The 6,890-nt window shown below is 37.1% G+C and overlaps 1 protein-coding gene and 1 pseudogene across 1 annotated transcript in view; one reads left to right on the top strand and one right to left on the bottom strand.

Moving 5' to 3' along the window:
* LOC108312696 (cytochrome P450 4Z1) overlaps positions 1-6,890 on the bottom strand; it is a 54,825-nt gene that overhangs the window by 43,549 nt on the left and 4,386 nt on the right.
* LOC108312798 lies at positions 4,719-6,007 on the top strand (annotated as a pseudogene).

The raw sequence follows: 6,890 nt of genomic DNA, 5'->3' as shown, positions 1-6,890 counted from the left end.
AAAAAAAAAAAAAAAAAAAAAAAAAAAAAAAAAAAAAAAAAAAGTTCTCACTTATAACAGGGAACCTAAGCATACCCAGGGAAGAATGCATGGTTGGAAAAGACTTGATAAGACCATAGGCTTTTAACTTTGGCTAGTCCTTACACAAAGTACAAGAAAAAAGAGAGAGCTAAGGCAAACTTGTAAATGCCCCGATTAAAACTAAAGGTGTGCCCCAACATGGAACCAACCAGGAAAGACCTGGAGAGTATTTTTCTTTTCTTTTCTACTTTTTTTTCTTTTATTCCCTTTTTTCTTACATAACATTTAAAATCTTCAGTTTTAAACAAAAAAAAATCACAAATCATGTAAAAGAAACAAGGAAGTATGGCCTATGCACAGAAAAAAGTTATGAAAAGAAACTGTTCTTGAGAAAGCACAGACTTGGACTTACGAGACAACTTTAAATCAACTGTCTTAAATATGCTCAAAGATCTACAATAAACCATGGACAAGGATGAAAGAAAACCAAAATACTGATGTATAAACAGAGAATGTTAACAAAGAGATAGAAGTTGTAAACAGAAAAAAATAGAAGTTCTAGAACTGAAGTGTACAGTAACTGAAATAAAAAATTTACAAGGCTTCAACAGTTGATTTGAGTAGGCAGAGAAAAAATTAGCAAAGTTGGAGATAGGTTAATTGAGATAGTTGAATCTGAGGAGCAGAAACAGAAAACAAAATGAAAAAATGAATGGTCCCAAGAGACCTGAGGAACACCATCAAGCATACTAACATGTGCATAATTGGAGTCCCAGAAAGAGAGAAGAGAGAGAACTAACATCGAAGAAATAATGACTGAAATTTCCAAAATTTGAGGAAAGTCATGAATCTATAGAAAAAAGAAGCTCAATGAACTACAAGCCGGATAAACTCAAAGAGATTGACCCTGAAACACATTAGAATCAATCTGTTGAAAGGCAAAGACAAAGAGAAAATCTGGAAAGCAGCAAGAGGGAAGGTGACTCATCACATATGAGAGAGCTGCAATAAAATTAAAAGACTATTTCTAATCAGAAACCATGGAGTCCAGAAGGCAGTGAGATGATATATTTAAAGTGCTGAAATGAAAAAAAGTCAGCTTGGAATTATGTGTTTAGCAAAATGATCCTTCAAAAATGAAAGAGAAATTATGATATTTCCTGATAAATAAAAACTGAGAGGGTTTGTTTTTAATAGACCAACCCCACAAAAATGCTAAAGAGGGTCTTTCAAGGTGAAACAAAAGATCACTAGGCAGCAACTCAGAGCCATATTTAAAAAAATGAACACTGGTAAGGGTAACTACATAGGCAAAGATAAAAGTATTATTGTATCTTTGGTTTTTAACTTCTCTTTTTGCTTACATGGTATACATACAATGCATAAAACTATGGTTATAAATCTATATTATAGGCACACAATGTATAAAGATGCAATCTGTGATGATAACAATATGTAGAAATGGAGATGTATAGAAACAGAATTTTTGGATAATATTGAGACTGAATTTGTATTAATTCAAACCAAGTTGATATAGCTTTAAGATGTTAATTGTAATCTCATGTTAACCATTATGAAAATAACTGAAAATATACAGAAAAGAAAATGAGCAGGGTAACAAAAAAATGTTATCAAACCAAAAAACAAAAATCAATTAGACACCAAAGTAGGCAGTAGTGGAAGAAATGAGGAATACAAAAGATATATGTCAGGCTGAGAACAGTGGCTCACACCTGTAGTCTCAGCACTTTGGGAGACTGAGAGGAAGGATTGTTTGAAGCCAGGAGTTTGAGACCAGCCTGCACAACATAGTGAGACCCTTGTCTTTACAAAACAAAACAGTAGCCAGGCATGGTGCAGGGCTATAGTCCCAACTGCTCAGGAGGCTGAAGTGGGAGGATTACTTGAGCCCAGGAGCTAGAGGATGCAGTGAACTATTATGGCACCACAGCACCTTACCCTAGGTGACAGAGCAAGGACCCTATCTCAAAAAAAAAAAAAAAAAAAAAAAAAAAAAAAAAAAAAAAAAAAAAAAAAAAAAAAAAAAAAAGCCATAAGGCATATAAAGAACAAACAGTGAAATGGCAGAAATAAGTCTTTCCTTATCAGTAATTATTTTAAATCTAAATGGATTAAACGATTCAATTAAAAGGCAGAGACTAGCAGAATGGACTAAAAAATGCGATCCATTAATATGCTGCTTTCAAGAGACTTACTTTAGATCTGAAAAAACAAAGAAGTTAAAAGTAAAAGGATAGAAATGGTATTCTATGCAAACAGTGAGCAAAAGAGAGCTGGGTGATTATCAGTCAAATATATTTTAAAATATTGTGACATAACGAAAGACATTATATATTGTTAAGTGGTCAATCCATCAAGAAGATATAACAGTTATATTATATACATATATACCTAATAATAGAACCCCAAAGTACATGAAGCAAAAACTGACAGCATCGAGGGGAGAAATAGATGGTTCTAAAATTATAATTGGAGAATTCACTACATCCCTTTTAATAAAGGACAGAACAATGAGACAAAAAATTAATAAGGAAATAGAGAACTTGAACAACACTACATTATGTCAGACATGTTCTAAATGCTCCACCTAACAACAGCAGATTACACATTCTTCTCAAGTGCATATGGGTCATTATCAAGCATAGATCATACAGTAAGTCACAAAAAAAGCCTCAATAAATTTAAAAAGATTGAGATCATACAAAAATATCTCTTCAATAACAATAGAATGAAACTAGAAATCAATATGAGAAGTAAAACTGGAAAATTCAAAAAACATAAATAGTAAACAAAACATTCTTTTTTAAATATTATACTTTAAGTTCTGGGGTACATGTGCAGAACATGCAGGTTTGTTACACAGGTATACATGTGCCATGGTGGTTTGCTGCATCCATCAGTCTGTCATCTACATTAAGTACTTCTCCTAATGCTATCCCTCCCCTAGCGTCTTACCCTCTCCTATCCCTCCCCTAGCCCCCCCAACCCTGACAGGCCCCAGTGTGTGATGTTTCCCTCCCTGTGTCCATGTTTTCTCATTGTTCAACACCCACTTATGAGTGAGAACATGTAGTGTTTGATTTTCTGTTATTGTGTCAGTTTTATGAGAATGATGGTTTCCAGCTTTATGTCCCTGCAAAGGACATGAACTCATCATTTTTTATGGCTGCATACCATTCCATGGTGTATATGTGCCACATTTTCTTTATCCAGTCTATCATTGATGGGCATTCGGGTTGGTTCCAAGTCTTTGCTATTGTGAACAGTGCTGCAATAAACATATGTGTGGATGTGTCTTTATAACAAAATGATTTATAATCCTTTGGATATATGCCCAGGAATGGGATTGCTGGGTCAAATGCTATTTCCAGTTCTAGATCCTTGAGGAATCACCACATTGTCCTCCACAATGGTTGAACTAATTTACACTCCCACCAACAGTGTAAAAGCTTTCCTATTTCTCCACATTCTCTCCAGCATCTGTTGTCTCCTGATTTCTTAATGACCACCATTCTAACTGGTGTGATATGGTATCTCAATGTGGTTTTGACTTGCATTTCTCTAATGACCAGTGATATGTGAGCTTTTTTTCCTATGTATGTTGGCTGCATAAATGTCTTCTTTTGAGAAGTGTCTGTTCATGTCATTCACCCACTTTTTGATAGAGTTTTTTTTTTTTTTCCTGTAAATTGTTTAAGCTCTTTGTAGATTCTAGATATTAGTCCTTTGTCAGATGGGTGGATTGCAAAAATTTTTTCTCATTCTGTTGGCTGCTGGGTCACTCTGATGATAATTTCTTTTGCTGTGCAGAAGCTCTTTAGTTTAATGAGATCCCATTTTGGTTTTTGTTGCCATTGCTTTTGGTGTTTTAGTCATGAAGTCCTTGCCCTTGCCTATGTTCTCAATGGTTTTGCCTAGGTTTTCTTGTAGAGTTTTTATGTTTTTACATCTTATGTTTAAATCTTTAATCCATCTGGAGTTAATTTTTTGTATAAGGTGTAAGGAAGGGATCCAGTTTCAGCTTTCTGTATATGGCTAGCTAGTTTTCCCAACACCATTTATTAAATAGGGAATCATTTCTCCATTGCTTAAACAAGATATTCTTAAACAACCAATGGGACAAGGAAAAAATCATAAGAGATATTGGAAAATATTTTGAGGCAAATAAAAATGAAAACAAATATCCAATGTTATGGGATTCAGCAAGAGCATTGCTTAATGAGATTTTTATAGCTTAAATGTCTTCATTTAAAAAAAGTTCTTGAATTAATAACCTAACTGTACACCTTAATGAACTGGAAAAAGAGGAGCAAATGAAACCCAAAGCTACTGAAGGAAGGAAATGTTAAAGATTAGAGCTGAGATAAAAGAAAAACAGAAAAAACAATAGAGAAAATTAACAAAAAGTTATGTGAGAAGATTAACAAAATTGACAAAACTTAGATTAACTATGAAGAAAAGTGAGACGAATCAAATTATTACAATCAGAAATGAAAGTGGGGACATTACTATCAACTTATTACTACAGATAATAAAAGCGTTATAAGAGGACACTATGGATTACTCCCCTGGACTCCTTGGTAGTCTGTTAGTGGGAGATCCTTGTTGCTGTCCCTTCACCTCCTTCAGCCTTGCAGAACCTTACAAGTCCCTGTCATATGTGAGTGCATCTCCATGTTGGCTAGGCTGATGTCCAGATTGTCAGTTCCTGCTGGGATCTCTACTGCCTGGAACATAGGATCTAGCCTGAAGGCAATGCCAAGTGACAAGACTATTGCGGAAGGAAATGACTCCTTCAACATCTTCTTCAGTGAGACAGATGCTGCTAACCATGTGACAAGGGCAGTGTTTGTAGACGTTGAACCCACAGTCATTGAAAAGTTCACACTGGAAACTACTGCCAGCTCTTCCACCCTGGGCAGCTCATCACAGGCAAGGAAGATGCTGCCTATAACTACACCTGAGGGCACTATTGCATTGGCAAGGAGATTATTGACCTAATATTGAACTGGATTTGCAAGCTGGCTGAGTAGTGCACAGGTCTTCAAGGCTTCTTGGTTTTTCACTGCTTTGCTGAGGGGATTGGTTCTGGGTTCACCTCTCTGCTGGTGGAATGTTTTTTCTGTTGATTATGGCAAGAAGTCCAAGTTGTAGTTCTCCACATACACAATACCCCCATATTTCCACAGCTATAGTTGTATAACTCTATCTTCATCTGCACCATAGAGCACTCTGATTGTGCCTTCATGGTAGACAATGAGGCCATCTATGATATCTGTGGAGAAACCTCAATATTGAATGCCCAACTTATACTAGCCTTAACTGCCTTATTAGCCAGATTGTGTCCTCCATCATTGCTTCCCTCAGATTTGATGAAGCCCTGAATATTAATCTGACAGAATTCTAGAACAAAATGGTGCCCTGTCTCTGCATCCACTTTCCTCTGACCACATATGCCCCCATCATCTCTACTGAGAAAGCCTATCATGAACAGCTTGCTGTAGCAGATGATCAATGCTTGCTTTGAGCCAGCCAACCACATAGTGAAATGTGACTCTTGCCATGATAAATATATGGCTTGCTACCTGTTCTGCCATGTGGGCATGGTCCCCAAAGTTGTCAACGCTGCCATCACCACCATCCCATCAAGACCAAGCCCACCATCCAGTTTGTGGATTGTGAACCCCCTGGCTTTAAGGTTGGCACTAATTACCAGCCTCCCAATGAGGTACCTGGTGGAGACCTGGCCAAGGTGCAGAGCACTGTGTGCATGCTGAGCAACACCACAGCAGTTGCTGAGGCCTAAGCTTGCCTGGACCACGAGTTTGACATGATGCATGATAAGTATGCCTTTGTTCACTGGGATATGAATGAGGCCCGTGAGGACATGGCCACCCTTGAGAAGGATTATGAGGTGGTTGGAGCAGATAGTGCTGAGGGAGAGGATGAGGGTGAAGAGTATTAACCCTTTTACTACAATTTTACACTGATTTCTTAACAATCCATGAATCCATACTGATACACAGAGAGACAGAGGGAAAGAAAGAGAAACAGAGAGACAAAAGAAAATGAGACAGAGGGAGGCCGATAGGGGTTACAAGAGGAGGAAATTTGCTTATTATAGATAGGGAAAGCTGAAAAATGTAGAAGAAATAGAAAATCACTATTTTTAACCTCCATGAACTCAGATAAAATTTAGGCATAAAAGGTTGTTTGGCTCTATTTATCTATTATTCTATCTATCTATCCATCCATCCATCCATGAGCAAACGCAGATCCTACACCGTATAAAATTTAACACTAAATGAATCAAAGAACTGAATGTGAGAGCTACAACTATAAAACTCTTAGAAGAAAATATGAGGAAAACTTCATGACATAGGAGTTGGCAATAATCTTTTGGATATGATTCCAAAAGCACAGGCAGCAAGAGAAAAAAATAGATAAACTGGACTTCATAAAATAAAAAGCTTTTGCTCACCAAGGGACACTATCAACAGAGTAAAAAAGACATCAACAGAATGGGAGAAGATAATTACAAATCATATATCTGGTAAAGGTTAATATCCAGAATATATAAAGAACTCCTGCAACTCAAAACAAAAGAAACCAAAGAACCAATTAAAAAAGGTACAGTGGGCCGGGCACGGTGGCTCAAGCCTGTAATCCCAGCACTTTGGGAGGCCGAGGCGGGTGGATCACGAGGTCAAGAGATCGAAACCATCCTGGTCAACACAGTGAAACCCCGTCTCTACTAAAAATACAAAAAATTAGCTGGGCATGGTGGTGCGTGCCTGTAATCCCAGCTACTCAGGAGGCTGAGGCAGGAGAATTGCCTGAACCCAGGA

Source organism: Cebus imitator, unplaced genomic scaffold, assembly GCF_001604975.1.
Source record: "Cebus imitator isolate Cc_AM_T3 unplaced genomic scaffold, Cebus_imitator-1.0 Scaffold129, whole genome shotgun sequence".
In the NCBI taxonomy this organism is placed as follows: Eukaryota; Metazoa; Chordata; class Mammalia; order Primates; family Cebidae; genus Cebus; species Cebus imitator.
This window is presented reverse-complemented; position numbering and strand designations above follow the sequence as displayed.